This window comes from Callithrix jacchus, chromosome 2 (genome assembly GCF_049354715.1).
Source record: "Callithrix jacchus isolate 240 chromosome 2, calJac240_pri, whole genome shotgun sequence".
NCBI lineage: Eukaryota > Metazoa > Chordata > Mammalia > Primates > Cebidae > Callithrix > Callithrix jacchus.
In genome coordinates this window covers 107,530,879-107,549,483 of record NC_133503.1, presented here as the reverse complement: position 1 = coordinate 107,549,483, position 18,605 = coordinate 107,530,879, and the positions used below count along the sequence as shown (strand labels likewise).

At 36.5% G+C, this 18,605-nt stretch overlaps 1 protein-coding gene across 27 annotated transcripts in view; it reads left to right on the top strand.

Moving 5' to 3' along the window:
- Positions 1 to 18,605, top strand: part of PAM (peptidylglycine alpha-amidating monooxygenase) — a 289,959-nt gene that overhangs the window by 65,958 nt on the left and 205,396 nt on the right. For 5 of the 27 annotated variants that reach the window (XM_078365115.1, XM_054252092.2, XM_078365108.1 and 2 more), the window contains exon 2: positions 4,377 to 4,507. The exons of the other annotated variants lie outside the window; for them this stretch is intronic. The gene's annotated coding sequence lies outside the window, so the exon portion shown is untranslated. The remainder of the gene's footprint in view (positions 1 to 4,376; positions 4,508 to 18,605) is intronic. 27 annotated transcript variants of the gene reach the window in all.

The following is an 18,605-nucleotide window of genomic DNA, read 5'->3' as shown; positions in this document are numbered from 1 at the left end:
GTAAAATAAAGGAGAGAATGGGCAGAAGGAAGGGACAATTGTTGGTTACAGAGCAAGAAAATAAAGATTAAAAACTAGGAGAAAGGGAACTGAATCAGAGCACTGAGATTGTGTTGGGATTTTGGAATCATGTTAGGGCAACAGGAGGAGGTAAAGAAGCAGCAGTGGAAAAATGTTTTTGAATGTTTTATCAGATATTTTATGGTGAGTAAATAGATTACTATATTTATACATTGAACCTTCTGCATTAAATTACCAGTTTACCCTTTCAGCTAGCTGGAATCTCAGTTAAAACACCCAAACCCTTACCTTCATTTCTTTGACATCACCCTAGCTATTCCAGTATCCTGCTTATCCTATGGCCCCATTTCTCCATCACTCTTGCTTAACTTTTAAAATGAAGTCATTACATTCTATTTAGAAATAACTTGTGCTTTCTAAATGAAACCTGAAGAGGAAGTTGTTCTTATGCCAAAAATGAGCACATATCAGACTTGAAAGTTATCTAGCGTTATCTCCTAACATGTTAGCTCCATGAAGATTTTCTGATTAGGCTGAACCATAGTTGAAAGATTGGTTGTGCAGAAACAATAGGTTGGCATTTGTCCAAACGTAGTAAGATGTTGAAAGTTGGAAGAGTAACTGATTTTCTAGTCACCATAGTTTTCACTATAACAATCTCCTTTATAGATTTGGTTTGCAGCCTATATATTTTTGTATCGTAAAGATAGTGCACTGGTTATTTGCTTTAAAGTTTCAATATTTGGGATATTTTCATCTTTGCAATAATGTCAAAGAAATGTAGGGTTTAGAGGTTTTTAAACTTGGGATCTGGGAAAAAAGAAAAAGATCATTCTTCATGAAAGGTTTCAGTGAGTCATCCAGAGATTTATACTTATGCTTCCTGACAGCCAGTAATTATTGGATTGCAGTTATTTTTCAGAGGTGTTTACCCTGAGTTGAGGTTTTATGTTATTGATGATCTGAATCATGAGTTTAACTCTCATGTTAATCCAGTAGTTTAAGTCATCTGCCAGCCTGTAAAATAACTATTTTACTGCTGGACATACATCTTAATTCTTTGCCACAAAAGCAGTATTGGGCTCAGAGAATTAAGGCATTCTGTGCTTTAATTATAGTAGGAGAGGGAAGATGAGAACACAAGGACTATGATGCCACACTGGTACAAATGCCCCTATTTCTTTGCTCCCCTTCATAGCAAAACTGCTCAAGTCCAGTCTGGGCATGTTGTTTCCATTTCTTTCTCTCTTGGTAGCTCTTGCACTCATTTTTGAGAACCCTCCTCTCCGTCAAAGCCACTCCCATCCGTATCACAGATGACTTTAGGTCAAGAGAGTGGTCAGTGCTCTATCCTCCTCTGACTAGACTTTTCAGCATCATTTGGGACAGGTAGTTTTTCTGTACTCCAAAAAGTGCCACATTCATCTGGTTTTCCTTCAGCCTAACTCACTGTTCTTTCCAGTCTCATTTGCTCATCATCTTCCTGACTCAAAAAGTTAGAGTATCCTAAAGTTCAGTCCTACTTTCTTCTCTATTAAAACTCACTCTCTTCATGATCTTATTCTCTTATTAAAGTCTCATGGCTTTAAATTCCATCTGTATGCTGACAGGAATTTGAAATTCATAATTCTGATTTGAACCTCTCTCATGAGCTCTTGACAATATATTTCTGCTTTTTCTGCTTGAGGTATCTAATAAACATCCTACAAATAATATGTCCCAAACTCCTGATCATTCCCCTCTGCCAAACTTGCTCTTTCTATTTCCTATATCAGTTATCCCATAAATCATCAATATTAACATGTTAGTATGTATTTGTCCAGACTCCTATGGGGACGCATGTTTCTTACTCTCACTCATGAGATCATATTGTATATGCTGTTTTCTTCCTCTTTTTCTCTCATTTACTGAGAACATGCTTTATATACTCTTAAATATTATTTGAATTATTTGGCTTTTAGTAGCTACTTAGTTGTACCACAATTTATTAACTAATCCTGGCCAGGCTCGGTGGCTCACGCCTGTAATTCCAGCACTTTGGGAGGCTGAGGTGGGTGGATCACAAGGTCAGGAGTTCAAGACCAGCCTGGCTAAGAAGGTGAAACCCCATCTCTACTAAAAATACAAAAATTAGCTGGGTGTGGTGGCGGGCACTTGTAATCTCAGCTTCTCGGGAGGCTGGGGCAGAGAATTGCTCAGTGAGCCAAGATTGCACCACTGCACTCCATCCTAGGTGACAGAGCAAGACTCCATCTCAAAAAACAAACAAACCAAAAAACAAAATTATTAACTAACCCCTTGTTGGTGAACAGTGGATTGCTACTCATGACTCTCTTTTATAATTAAAACTTAAAAATAAATAGAAATACTTCATCATTCTAGTTTGTACTATGTCAATATGGTAGCTACTTGCTACATGTGGCTGTTAAGCAATTAAATGTGGCTAGTCCCAATTAAGATATGTTCTAAATGTGAATACACACCAGATTTCAAAGATGTCATTAGAGAAAAGAAGGCACAATAATTTAATAATTGTTATATTGATTACTTACTGAAATCGTAGTTTGGTTATATTAGGTTAAATGCGATTTATTTTTTAAAGTGATTTCATTTTTGCCTTTTTGCTTTTGAAAAAATGTTACTATCGGAAAATTAAAAATTAACTATACGGTTCACACTATATTTTTATCGGGTGGCACTATCATTAGTTCTCGCTTAGATTTTTGTAACAGCCCTTTAACTTGTCTTCTGACTTCTGTGGTCTAATGTCAATAGAGTGGCCACAGGGATTCTTCCAAAACGTGTATCAGATCATATCTCTCCTCTCCTCAAAATGCTCCAGAGGCTTCCCATCTATTATTTAGTAAACCAAGTCCTCAGAAGTCACACCTAAGAAAGCTGGTCTCTGTCTGCCTTTTGACTGTATTTCTCCCTATCACAAGCCAAACATGGTTCCACGTTGGGCCTTTTTAATTGCTCCTCCCCCTTCTTGGAGTACTGTTCCTCCAGGTATCTGCAGGGCCTGTGCCGTCATCTCTTTTAGGTCTTTTCTTTCTTGTGAAACCTTTACCGGAAACCTACTAAAACTTGTTTTTTTCTCAGAAAGAACTATTTAAAATTATGACCTCACCCTGCCCGACTATTCCCAATCGCCCCTAACTCTTTTTCTTGCTTTATAAAAAAATTCTTAGCACTTAGCAAATCTAACATAACATATCCTTTTCTTATTAATTGAATTTATTTTCTGTTTTTCCCCACCAGAACGTAAGTTCCATAAGGAGAGGCTTTTCTTTATTCACTTTATTCAATGTAGCAACATAACAAAGAGTATAATGTACTCCAAAAGTATAATATACTCCAAAGAGTATATTCTACTCCAAATTTAGTAAGTTAGCCTAGTAAATAACCTGTTACATAAAGAACACACAGTTCCTTCCAAAAGCAATAGTGAGATCTGGCCTTTAGTCTTATAAAAATTTACAGTTGAAAAAAAAAGAAAAGGTAGCAAGTCAGTTATGTAACTGTCAAATGGTTAAATCTGTTCTTCCCTTTACAGATATTATCCCAATGACTTCTTGGTGGCATATGACATTGTAGATCACCATTCCCAAGAAAAAAAAGTAGGTGTGAGGAAGCATTATGAACTGTCAAGTGTCTCTGCCTTTGCTCAGGATGTCGTTTGTCCAGTGTGTCCTTCCCTCTGCCTCATTTGTCCCAGAGAAAGCCTACTTATCCCTCTGAGAGTCTCCCCAAGTTCAAGTCCCAACAAGATTACTTCTCCCTTCCTTTGTACCACCAGTCATGCAAGCTCTTGTTATATATCTGGTCTTTTTTTACATTCAGTTATTTGCTAGATTCAGATCCTTCCTGCGCAGTGTCATTTTTATTTACTTTTATATTCCAAATCTCAACATATAATAAGCACTTGATAACTGCTTCTTGGATGAATCAATTTCTTTTGTTATGAAAGCACATGTAGAGTTTGGAAATCTTTTTATCATATTTGTGCACACTACCTCTTCTCAAAACTATTAACAAACTTTTGAGATTGGTATGAATCTCTAAATGTATTCTATAATCAGCACTTGATAAATGCTTCTGGAATGAATCAATTTCTTTTTCTATGAATGCATATTTAGAGTGTGGAAATCTTTTCATCGTATTTGTGCACACATACCTCTTCTCAAACTCAAAAACATAACAAACTTTTCAAGTTGGTATAAATCTCTGAATTTACTTTTTAATCCTTGTTGCCAAAATATTTGATGCTAGTGAGAAGGTGAAAGAGAATGGGTTGGGAGGATACAAAATAGAAAGACAAAGGAGAGCTGATTCTCTTTCATCTCTCCCTATAGTCTTTCCTGCTTGCTGGCCTGCTTGCATTTTGCAGTCACACAGATCCTGACATCCTCCAGAGTGGAAGTGCAAACCTTAAGTTATTATAACTATACTTGCACATTTTCTGTTCACACAGTGATGAAATATGGTGAGTTCCAGAATAAATTTATTTATAAGAATAATAGCAAACAGAAAAACAAAATAGAACAACAACAATGAAACAACCTACCATCACTTTGGAGAAAATGAGCGAGATGTCACTTGCTAGAAAAGTTTCGAAAGTGCTGGTATGATAATTTGAATATATTCACAAATAAACATATAATAGTATAAATTTGTATGTATACATATTTATATATTTGTAAATTTTCTCACTTTATTGAATTTTAGTAGGATGACTCTTAGGTATCCAAAATATTTGTGTATAATATTTTACTTTTTCAGGTATTGCATCTTCACTTTAATTCTTTCACAGACATTAGCATTCCTTAAAAGAAACAATGTGAACCATAGCACTGCAATAAAATAGAAATGTTTTTGAGAGGACATCCATACTACCATAGATTTTGTTCTTAATCAGCAGGGCTCATAGTTTTCTTTTTTGGCCAGTACTATATATAGGAATTTCTCCTTTCATTTATGAAAGGAAGTACGTGGTATGTCTCTCATACTTTTTGAAAATGTGCAGTTCTGGCAGTTACCCTGGATGGTTATGCTATTGTAATTAAAACACAGATGGAGCTCATTTCTTTCCCAAGTGTTTGATTGGCAGACACTCTGTGATCAACACTCCTCTCCACTGAACACATCAGCACCATCTGCCTTCAGTCTGCCTAGAGAGGGTGGTCACAGTCGAATTTCCCCATCATCACATGATACTTTAAATAGAGTATGTTCCTTTAGCTAAAGCCATCAAATGATTTATGAAAAAAATACATATATTTTCATGATTGTTGGTTTGCAATTTAATGAAATATTTGTTAATAAATGTGTTTTTTAAAAAATTCATGACACTTTTTTGCCAATTAAAATATTTAGAACATAGCATGAAATCACCACATCTTGCAAAAGTCAAAGTTTCTAAATAAATTGAGCTGATAGGGCATTTTGTTTTTAGTGAGATTGTTAGAGATGATTACAAATCAGGGTCCTGTGTGTTGAACCATTCATGCAAGAACTAGTCACACATGGAAATACTTCAATATGCTGTCTCTTAAGCCTAACATTAAAATAGTTTCAAAAGAATATTCTCATTTTAAAATTTTTATAACTGTTAGATTATGATAAGTGGAATTTCTTGCATATCAGGATAAGATATAGATAGAAATTTATGTTCACCCAATTTTAGTGCAGATAAGTGAATGTGGGTTGACAATTATGTAGAAAAAGATATATTTAAGATATTGGAAGCACAGGAAAAATTGTATTTTTAAGAAGAAGAAGAAAAAGATAATTATTTCATTGTCCTAGAAACATTCTGTAATACATAGTACTTGTACAAACATATAGTCTAGATTAGTGAGGAATACACATGTATTATGTGTAATGACATGAATTCTCTATATGATGGAATAGTAATAAAAAACTGGTTTGAATTCTTCCTAAGTAATTACAATTGACAAGATGAAAACATACTATGTAGTAGTTATGGGAAAAATGGAATGTATTAAAGTTTATTCCACAGAATGTTAGAACAAAGAATAAAGAATTAAATTTAAAAACATTCTTAAGAACTCTGGAATACACTCATTGCTATGGATCCTGTGAAAACCCACTTACAGGAAAGGACACAAGTGACTTGAATTTTGACAAGAATTTGAGGATTAGATTGGTTTGGTAAAGCTAATCACTTCACAGTTGGAGTGAGAAGATGAGTTTTGGAGGTGAACCAACAGAAAAGAAGGAACATAGCATGACTATATAGAAATTTATCATCTTCTGTACCTTTAAAGATAAATTCTAAATTAGCTTTTCATTTTGTTTGCTTATATAATCACCTCTATTCAAGCTCGGAATTCTTCAAGGTAAGGATTGGAGATGGGAAGGGAGAAAGAAGAGTTTTAACTTTATTTAAGAGACATTGTAGTTTATGTAGTAACCATTTATCCTTAGGAGCTCACATGCTCACGAGGGAAAGGGTAAGAATAATTTTGATATGAAGGATTGGAATAAGTATTACAAAGAAAGTGGAAGTTCAGAGAAGGGAGAATGTTTCCCAATTCAGAGGTGTATCTAAGAACACCTGAACATAAGGCTCACTCACTAAAGTCCTCCTACTCTTACTGGCACTGTATTTCTTCCCCAACTGTTTCTTTCTGGGCCAGTTTTATTTTGTATTGACAATTTCTATACAGTTTACATTTACAAATACCATTTGTACAAATACCCCTTATTATGATTATACATATAATATGGATTTCCAGAGAAGTTGGTTAAATGTCATTTGATTAATAACCAACATTTATTGAGTACTTAATGTGTGTCAGGCAATTTTCTTTCTTTTGTTTCTTTTTTTTTGAGACAGAGTCTTGCTCTGTTGCCAGGCGCCAGACTGGAGTGCAGTGGTGCAATCTTGGCTCCTGGATTCAAGCAATTCTCCTGCCTCAGCCTCCCAAGTAGCTGGGACTACATGTACACGCCCCCACACCCAGCTAATTTTTGTATTTTTTAGTAGAGATGGGGTTTCACTTTCATAGCAAACCTATGAAAAAATTACTATTATAATTACCTTATTTTTGTAATGAAGAAACTGCCTAAAATGACCCAGCTAATCCAGTAGAGAGATTGGGATTACTTGGACAGACTGGCTCCAGATTACCATACAGTAAATCCTCATAGGTTCTTGGGAAAACTGAGACTTTAAGTGAAATAACATATAATGGAACCAATTTTACCATAAGCGAATTAAAGTTAAGTTTGGACTGCATATTTCTGGTCACAAAAGTAATATCAAACTTCTAAATAAGAACCTAAAACCCTTTTCATATTAAACATTGAAATAAGTTTGAGTTATACATACATTTAAGACAGATTAATAAAAACAAGTAGGATAATTATTTACCCAAATTTGGGGGAATCAGTCAGTGATGGTAGTTGTATTGGTGATGGGTTAAGCCCAGGGGTAAATGTCTGCAAAGAGGAAATTGTTAGGCAGCTCCTACCATCATGCAGTTAAAAACTGAATGATAACCGATATGGCAGCCCCCTGAGCACTTTCATGTTGCATCATTTATTGTTGTACATTTGTATGATTATCATTATCTTTACACATTTTTATTTGACAATAATTTGTATTCATTTGCTCATTAATTTATTTTCCAATTTATTTTTGTTTTAAAAAATAAAACAATTTTTTTATTTGTTTTATTTTCCAACCTGCTCATTCTAGTTCAGAGACACAAGTGGCCAAAGCCTATCCTGGCAGCTCAGGGTGCAAGGCAGGAACCCACCCTAGATGGGACACCATCCCACCAAAGAGAACATGCACACATTCCCTCATGCTAATTTCAAGCAGGACCATTTAGCCAAACCAGTTTACCTAACATACACAGCTTTGGAATCTTGGAGGAAACCAGAGTACCAGAGAAAACCCACATAGATATGAGAAGCATGTGCAACTCCACACAGACAGGGCCAGGATTCAATTTTTTTTTTTTTCTCCTCATGAACCTTATAATGAAATGAAGTTAAAAGAAAACATTATTCAAGGACCTGCTATACTCTGGTGTTTTTAAAATAGACCCAGTACCCAGAACTGCCCTAAGTGTGAAGAGTTAGTGTCTCCCCAGGATTAAGCCCAAGGAAAGGGCAGCAGGGTAGACTGAAAGATACCCTTAGAAAGAGCAGTTAAATCAATTGGAGGAAAGAAGAGTGAGAAGGGAAGTTATCGTTGGGAGACCCTGGGTGAGGAAGCAGACTTTATAGAGCAGAAGCAACTGCCCACACACTCACCTTGACCATACACAGACTCCTGCTACACGTCCCCACCTGGATTCCTCCCCCTCATCCCAGTCCATTGCCCTCCCCAACCCTGTTGTCCAGTCCAAAGGACTGATGTGCAACCAAGAAACAAAGTGAGGACCAGCACTCCTTTAGGGGAAAAGAAGTTGTATTTCATTCCCGCCCTCCCTCCCCCCAGTTAAAAAGGATTTCTGAGAAGTTGAACTAGGTATTAAGTGGGATGTGAAAAAGGGAATCTCTGACCTTCAGTCATGATAGCAGAAAGTGCCCTGGACTGAGGGAACTTGAGTCGTCTTGTCTTAGTCCCAGGCTTTAGCTAACACTTCAGAATTAGATCCCTCATGTTTACATATTTTGTCACCAAAGCTGAGAGTTTGAATACTATCAAGAGTTGTTAGAGAACAGAGTAAAATCGCAATGTTTACTTAGCAACACTGAGTTGAAATACTGATTAGTTGCTATAAAAATCTTGCTAAACTTTAGGGAAGAACTTTTTTAAAGAAATAAGTAAAAATTAACGGTAAACCCCTACTTTAAAAAAATCAAAGCTTAAAAGTTTTTTCTACTTAAAGTATTTCAAGTATGTGACCATCACATATAACTTTGGTGTGGGAAATAATTAGACATGAAAGACTGTACAACTGGGTGATTCAGACTTTCCTACATCTGTGACTTCATTCATTAAAGGAACACTGGAACAGATGTCAAACTACAATCAGGGTGAGCAATTAAAACCAAGTACTCTTAGAACATGCTTAACTAGGAATGAGAGTTATGGATCTTCTTTTATTTCATGGGTAATGGAATAAAAGTGGGCATTGAGAAACTGAAATATGACCCAGAATCGAGCTCTAAACTCCAGTCGTCCTGAGTTTATGTACTGTAAACATTTATAATCTATGCTCACAGTGAACACTTAATAGTCCTGTTCTCATGTATACTTCCTAGAGCAGAGTCTGAACTTGTGATATGCAAGTCACAGAAAGGGAACTAACTATATCTCGAATAGACCCTGACCATGAAAAAGATACCAGTTCTGCACCCTTTTTCATTCAGGAGAAAAATACTTAAAGTTTCATTACGGTATATTTTCTTCGTGTGTTTCTAGCTTATTTATTATTGTTTTAAAGAGCACCAGAAATGGAACACATAAGATGACATTTGGTTTACTAAAGCCCTACAAAACTAGCAGATGGTTTAGGAAAGTGGCATTAAAGATGCTATTGATCCTTAATTCAAGACCATACTTAATGCTGCATCTGGAAGAAGAGCTATGCCAAGAAAAAGGCTGTTGAGTTTGACAGTATGTTATTCATAAATGTTTAAGAAAAAAAGAGGCAAATGTTTATGAGCATAGTATATGGAACCAAATAAATTCCATGGTGAGGAGGGTTCTGTGAACATTTCTAGATCTGTACTATTTATTATATCACATTTTAATAAACCTATGAAGAATAGAATTTTATGAACTCAGCCAAAACTTTATAGCTGCATTGCTTTATCTTAGTCATTCTTGGAACAAATGGAAGGTGTCATGTATAATAGTCACTAGGATAGTCATTTTGTATTTAAACTTCCTTATACCAAACACAGAATCTCCAAGTTTTTGTCTTTAAATATTTTCCCAACACTTACAATATATTTGATAGTGATTAAAAAGCTGAGTATAATTAATTGGTACCATGTATAACTGTGATAGCTGGCATCTGGTTACTTTTTCTTTACTCACATTACTCTGCTTTGCTATAACCACTCTATTTGTGTAAGTTTTTACGCCGCCTGCTCAGAACATGCTAAATGTTGTTTTCAGTGAGAAAAATTTTATACTAAATGCATGTGACAGTATTTCTTAATTAGTTTTATGAACATAGCAACAAATCACTTTAAAAAATCCATGAGCTCTTTTGACCTCTGTATTTTTATTAAGAAATGTAAATTTTCTAGAACAAGGAATCACTCTAAATAAACTTTTATGTATTATAAACCACATAGTTACCATATTATTGCCAGATGTAAAAACCTGTGTAGATGCCAAATTGGGCTTTAGAGACCCTGCAAGATTTTAAAATGATCAGTAAGTGGGAAATTACCCACCACTGACACAGGTACTGATGACAGATTTGTACTGGCTTCCTAAGATCTAGGAAACTGAGCAGCTAACAAGAAAGAACCTTTCTTACCTGAGCACTGATGTTATGATACCCTTGTAGGCTCCTGACCTATAACATTTCAGCCTCTTGTGTAAGTTAACAAAAAAAGAAACAATCTAAGTTAAGTCATTTTCAAAGGTACAAATTAAATGGCTAATAGTTTCATTTTAAAACCCAAACATTTTCTTTCAGAGCTTCAAAGAAAACTTGTATAATGGATCTCCCTAGATTCATCCAGGTGGTTTTAGATTCTGTCATACCTTAACTTCAACATTGCTAGCTTTCCATCTAAAACTAAAATGTTTGTCTTTGGGTGGGAAATTAAATATTATCCAAATCAAATACATTCTATTTTTTTCTTTTGAGACAGAGTTTTGCTCTTGTTGCCCAGGCTGGAGTGCAATGGCGCAGCCTCGGCTCACTGTAACATCTGCCTCCTGGGTTCAAGGGATTCTCTTGCCTCAGCCTCCCAAGTAGCTGGGATTACAGGCATCTGCTATCACGCCTGGCTAATTTTGTGGATTTTTAGTAGAGATGGGGTTTTACCATTTTGGTCAGGCTGGTCTCAAACTCCTGACCTCAGGCAATCCACCCACCTCAGCCTCCCAAAGTGCTCAGATTACAGGCATGAGCGACTGCACCCAGCCCAAATATATTCTTAATATTCCAGGAGAGTCAACTCAGAAGAGAATCAAAGAAAATCTTAGAAGGAACCCAGTTGCTTACTGTTTGCCTATGTATAAGATCAAATATGAAATGCCAGATTTTAATGTCAACATGCAACGCTGGAAAGAACATTTAATATGTAGTCGTGAGAAATGGGCCTGGAGTTCAAGCTCCGGGAGTACAGGCTGTGTGAACTTGGCCGAGTCATGGAACCTCTTTGATCCTCAGTTTCAATACAGGGGATAAGAGTCATGAAAATACTACTACAATCCTGGGCAACATAGTGGGATTCTATCTCTACAAAAATGAAGAATAGCCAGGTTTGGTGCCATGTGCCTCTAGTCTTAGCTACTTGGGAGGCTGAGACAGAAGGATTGCTTGAGCCCACAAGTTAAAGGCTACAAGTGAGCTATGACTGCATCAGTGCACTCCAGCCTCAGCAACAGATCAATACCCCATCTCTAAGAAAGAAAAAGAAAATGGTACTGCTTTCTGGAGTTAGAGTATTATGAGAAATAAATGAGATTGTTCATGAAACTGACTTGTGCTGTGTAAAACCTGGGTTGTATTTCTAACTCTGCCATTTCCTGGCTTTGTAATTTTGGATAAATTACTTAACAGAATAAAGCCTCGTTTGTCACAACTTTAAAATGAGGATAATGAGAATACAGTTTTAAAATGAGGATAATAAGAATTTGCAAACTGACTATTAACAAAGTATAAGCTTAAATCATAGTTACTATTACTATTTTTACTAAATCCTTAGTAAAAATGTATTTAATGTCATCTGGAGGTTTAAAATGTTATAATAAAATTTTATTTTTAATCTTATTTAAAGCTTATTCCAATAAGTATCTATTTTTACTTGAAAATTTGTGACTCCATACACTTTCTTATAAATAACTTTTAAGCTATGTATTTATGTAGAATGAGACATTTTCTCCCGAAACAGATAGTGTCTGCTCTGTATGTAATTTTTGAGTTTTATGATTCAAGGGACTTGAGGGGAAATGGATGTCCAGGGGGTCCTTTCATTTTTTATAATTTGCTATCATTTATAACAACTTAAGTTTAAATTGTTTTGTTGGTGGATTTGGTATAAAACAACTGAGGAGCTTGCATGAATTTATAGACATAGGGAATTTTTTTTTTTTTAATTTTGAGAGGAAAAACCACTGGAGGTCACTAAGAGCTGCTGGTGCCCTATCTTGAGAACGTATTTGAGACACACCAGAGATCGCCTACCTCTTAAAATCCATTTAGAGAGTCAACTGCAAACCTTTCCTCATGTAATGGGATTAGCACTCTGTTGTAACTGCAGTCCTTAAGGAAACAAATTTGTTTCTGAATGTAGTAGCTCATAATCTTGTGCTCTTTGACAGGTCTTACAATGGAGCTGCCACTGTTAGAATGGAAAATGCAGACCTCAGACCTCTCTGTCTGCTAGGTTAGGAAGTTCAAAGACTTTAACAGGAAGTATTCACTATTAAGGAAGTTAAAATTAGCTGCTCCCCATCTTTATTTTTGAATGATATCATTGAAGGAATGTGATGAGTCACCTAAATTCAGAATACAGTGATATATAGATGCTTTTATAAGCCAATCAATCATACATGAGAATTTTTCCTTGTACTACCCTTAATTTGTAGTACTTTTAAAGAAAAGAATGATAGGAAATATTTTCAGTGTAAGCATATTTGTTCTTATTTTAAAAACTTCTGAACCAGTTAGTTTGGAATTAAGAATTAAAGATATAAAGTCAAGAGCTCTTCGTGGTTCTTCTCTTTGCTATCCTCTTTCTATAAGACAGCTCTTATTTCCCTGGATGGACAATATGCATTAAGCATTCCTAATCCAATCATCTGAAATCTTCCAAAACGTTAAACTTTTTGAGTACTGACAGCTCAAAGTGGGAGCATCTCTGATTTTGGATTTTCATGTTAGTGATGCCTAACTAAATACAATGCAACATATTCTAAAATAAAAAAAAAAAAATCCAAAATCTGAGACCCCTCTGGTCCCAAGCATTTTGGATAAAGGATATTCAACCCATATAGGTATGCTGTACCATTCTGATCCTAGGAAAATAAAACAAGATTAAATAAAATAAAACAAGATCAAATTTTAGTAAATTTTTTACATACCTTCCTGATATAGTCTAATATTTTCTTCTATTTTAAAATTATATCCTCATAATACAAATAATTATTGAACATTATAAAGAAATATTCTTACTTTAAGAAAATGTCTATAAATTTGAAATATTCCAAGTCTGTTTTCATGAAGCATAATTTTTTATAGCTAGGATTCCAATGGATTGTAAAATTAAAATTTTAATATCTTTTGAAGCTCACTATGATTTTGGTATTAAAAACCACTCCTGGGGATCCCAAGATGGCCAAATAAGACGCAGCTCCAGAAAGGAGCTCCCAAGAAGAGAAATGCAGAAGCCGAGTGGTCTCCACAATTCCAAACGAGGTACCAGGTTCATTTAGTGGGTCTGGCTGGACAGTGAATATAAACCAAATAGGGCAAATTGAGACAAGGTGAAGCACTGTCCCATTCAGGAGGTGTGTGCAACCGACCAGAGGACCGGGGCATCTCCCTCTCTGGGACTTGGGTTTGGATACAGCATTCCACCCAAGCCTTCTACAACCCACAGAACAGGAGATCTTTGCCAGGCTGAAAAGCTTCAGTGAGCTGCCTGAACAGGGCAGAACAGCAGCTTCAGCCGGTGCCAGGGCTGTCAGCATAGATCTAGGCAGAAGCACTGGCTGATGTGAAAGTCAGAAAGCCAGCTGGATGGAGCCACCTGCCCCCCCAGAAAGAAGGGGAACTGAAAACAGGGAAACAGCCCATATGGCAGGACAGGTCCCCTCAACCCCCATGCAAAGCACAGCAGGCTAAAACCTCTCAGTTCGGAGTTTCACACCCAGAACATCAGTTAGAGAGTGACCAGGAACGATGGAGCTTGGTGAGGGAAGGGAAGTCGCCATTGCAGAAATCGGCGTAATTTTCCTGAGTAAATAAAAGACACAGCAGCTCCACTGAATCTGTGGATTCAGCCCAGCGCAACCTCTACAGGCAGACAAAGGAAAGGCCACCTACCCAAGCAGCTATCTGAGATCAAAACTATATAAATCCAAGGAGATGGGAAGAAACCAGCACAAGAAGAATGAAACTATCAAAAAAACAGAATGCCTCTCCCCCACTATGAGATCACAACTCCTTACCAGCAAGGGAACAAAGCTGGACAGAGAACCAATTTGATGAATTGACAGAAGCAGGAAGAACTCTCAACCCCAAATCCACAGAATGTACATTCTTCTCAGCACCACATCGAACTTACTCTAAAATCAACCACATAATTGGAAGTAAATCACTCCTCAGCAAATGCAAAAGAATGGAAATCGAAACAGTCTCTCAGACCACAGTGCAATCAAATTAGAACTCAAGATTAAGAAACTCACTCAAAACTGCACAACTTCATGGAAAATGAACAACTGGCTCAAGAATGCTGACTGGATAAACAATAAAATAAAGGCAGAAATAAAGATGTTCTTTGAAACCAATGAGAATGAAGTTGCAACATACCAGAATCTCTGGGACACATTTAAAGCTGTATCTAGAGGGAAATTCATAGCAATAAATGCCCACATGAGGAGCAAGGGAAGGTCTAAAATCAACACCCTGTCATCAAAATTGAAAGAGTTAGAGGAGCAAGATCAAAAAACTCAAAAGCTAGCAGAAGCCGAGAAATAACTAAGATCAGAGCAGAACTGAAGGAGATAGAGACACAAAAAAACCCTTCAAAAAATCAACAAATTCAGGAGCTGCTTTTTTTGAAAAGATCAACAAAATAGATTGCTAGCCTGACTACTAAAAAAGAAAAAAGAATCAAATAGATGCAATAAATAGCGATAAAGGGGACATCACCACTAAAATACAAATTGCCATCAGAGATTACTACAAACAACTCTATGCACACAAACCAGTAAATCTGGAAGAAATGGATAAATTCCTGGACACTTGCACCCTCCCAAGCCTAAAGAAGGAAGAAGTTGAAACCCTGAATAGACCAATAACAAGGCCTGAAGTTGAGGCAGCAATTAATAACCTACCAACTAAAAAAAGCCCTGGTCCAGATGGGTTTACAGTCGAATTCTACCAGACATACAAAGAGAGCTGGTATCATTCCTTCTGAAACTATTCCAAAGAATACGGAAAGAGGGAATCCTCCCCAACTCATTTTATGAGACCAACATAATCCTCATAACAAAACCAGGCAGAGATGCAACAAAAGCGTTTGATGAACGTCAACACAAAAATCTTCAATAAAATGCTGGCAAACAGAATGCAACAGCACATCAAAAAGCTTATCCATCATGATCAAGTAGGCTTCATCCCAGGGATGCAAGACTGGTTCAACATATGCAAGTCTGTAAACATAATCCATCACATAAACAGAACGAAAGACAAAAACCACATGATTATCTCAATAGCTGCAGAGAAGGCCTTCAACAAAATTCAACAGCCCTTTATGCTAAAAACCCTGAATAAACTAGGTATCAATAGAACATATCACAAAATGATAAAAGCTATTTATGACAAACCCACAGCCAATATCATACTGAACAGGTAAAAACTGGAAGCATTCTCTTCGAAATCTGGCACAAGATAAGGATGCCCTCTCTCACCACTCCTGTTCAGTATAGTATTGGAAGTTGTAGCCAGAACAATCAAGCAAGAAAAAGAAATAAAGGGTATTCAATTAGGAAAAGAGGAAGCCAAATTGTCTCTATTTGCAGATGACATGATTGTATATTTAAAAGACCCCATCATCTCAGCCCCAAATCTCCTGAAACTGATAAGCAACTTCAGCAAAGTCTCAGGATACAAAACCAATGTGCAGAAATCACAAGCATTCCTATACACCAATAACAGACAGCGAGCCAAATCAATAGTGAACTCCCATTCACAATTGCTACAAAAAGAATAAAATACCTAGGAATACAACTAACAAAGGATGTAAAGGACCTCTTCAAAGAGAACTATAAACCACTGCTGAATGAAATAAGAAAGGACACAAACAGATGGAAAAACATTCCATGCTCATGGTTGGGAAGAATCAACATTGTGAAAATGGCCATACTGCCCAAAGTAATGTATATATTCAATGCTATCCCCATCAAGCTACCAATGATCTTCTTCACAGAACTGGAGAAAAACATTTCAAACTTTATATGGAACCAAAAGAGAGCCTGCATAGCCAAAACAGTCCTAAGCAAAAAGGAGGGATCACACTACCTGATTTCAAACTATACTACAGACCACTGTAATCAAAACAGCATGATACTGGTACCAAAACAGAGACATAGACCAATGGAACAGAACAGAGGCCTCAGAAGCAACACCACACATCTACAATCATCTGATCTTTGACAAACCTGACAAAAACAAGCAATGGGAAAAAGTCCCTGTTTAATAAATGGTGTTGGGAAAATTGGCTAGAAATGTGCAGAAAGGAGAAACTGGACCCCTTCCTGACACCTTACACTAAAATTAACTCCAGATGGATTAAAACTTAAACATAAGACCTAACACCATAAAAATCCTAGAAGAAAACCTAGGCAAAACCATTCAGGACATAGGCATAGGCAAGGACTTCCTGGCTAAAACACCAAAAGCAATGGCAACAAAAGCCAAATTAGACAAATGCGATCTAATTAAACTCCAGAGCTTCTGTACAGCAAAGGAAACAATCATTAGAGTGAACCAGCAGCCAACAGAATGTGAAAAAAGCCTGAGATTATGCTGCTACACTCCAGCCTGGGTGACAGAGTGAAACTCTGTCTCAAAAAAAATTATATTTATATCCTGTTCTTCTGGATATACTATATTGACTATTTACCTCATCTTGATGGCTTCTGGTCCTGACTATGAATATTGGGTGTGTCTGTGCTATGAGGACCACATGCTATGCTCTAGGGCACACTGGCTACAGCATAGGGCAGTAGTGAGGTTACATGAGATTATATTGCATCTAACAGTCTCTGTCATATAGAAAGTGCTCAGTAAAGTTTAGTTTCATAATTCATGGTAGATAGAAATGGAAATACCATTGTAGGAGATTTGGGACTAGAGCTAATGTACCTGTGGCCTGGGGAACAGTTGGTTGTTGTCTTGTTTGCTTTTTATTTTTTATAACAAATGAAGCTATGTAATCCCCAAGGTAGTAGAACACAGCTGTCAATTACATTTGCATATAAGAAATTTCTACCTCAGGTTTTATTTTTCTTTTTTGAGACAGAGTCTTGCTATGTTCCTTAAGCTGGTCTCAAATCCTTGCACTCAAGCAATCCTCACCTCAGTCTCCTGAATAGCTGGCACTACAGTCATATGGTTATTTTAAAGACTTGAAGATATGTAACAATTCAAAGAGTGTAGCACTTGCTAAGCACTCAGTAAATGGTTATTAACATAAAGATACAACCCTCCCAGTAAATGGTTATTACATAAAGATGTATTCTTTGGGATAGAGGTCGGGTACGCTGAATTTTGGCTGAAAGTCATATGTACAAAATGTTTTCTGGCGATTCCTCAAAGACCTAGAAATAGAAATTCCATTTGACCCAGCAATCCCATTACTGGATATATATCCAGAGGATTATAAATCGTTCTACTATAAGGACACATGAACACGAATGTTCATTGCAGCACTGTTTACAATAGCAAAGACCTGGAACCAACCCAAATGCCCATCAATGATAGACTGGACAGGGAAAATGTGGCACATATACACCTTGGAATATTATGCAGCCATCAAAAACAATGAGTTCGTGTCTTTTGTAGGGACATGGATGAACCTGGAGACCATCATTCTCAGCAAACTGACACAAAAACAGAAAATGAAATACCGCATGTTCTCACTCATAGGTGGGTGTTGAACAATGAGAACACATGGACACAGGGAGGGGAGCACTACACACTGGGGTCCATTGGGGGGAATAAGGGAGGAACAGCATGGGGTGGATAGTTGGGGAGAGATAGCATGGGGAGAAATGCCAGATATAGGTGAAGGGGAGGAAGGCAGCAAATCACACTGCCACGTGTGTACCTATGCAACTACCTTGCATGTTCTTCACATGTACCCCAAAACCTAAAATGCAATAAAAATAAATAAATAAAAAATGTTTTCTGGGTACACCAACTTTAAATGGCTATAATTAACAATTAAAATTGCTAAATTTTGAAAACATATTAATATAAACAACTACTTTTTTGGATCATTAGCATGTGGTTTTTAAATGAGACAGCTGAAAATGAGCAAATGGGAGTTTTTTGTTGTTAGAAAATTGTATTTGTGAGAAATAATTCTGAAAATACCTTTTATCAACTTCATACAAATTGTCTCTGTATATTATCCTTAAAAATCTCAGAATCCAGAAAGAATACTTAGTTTATCTTTCT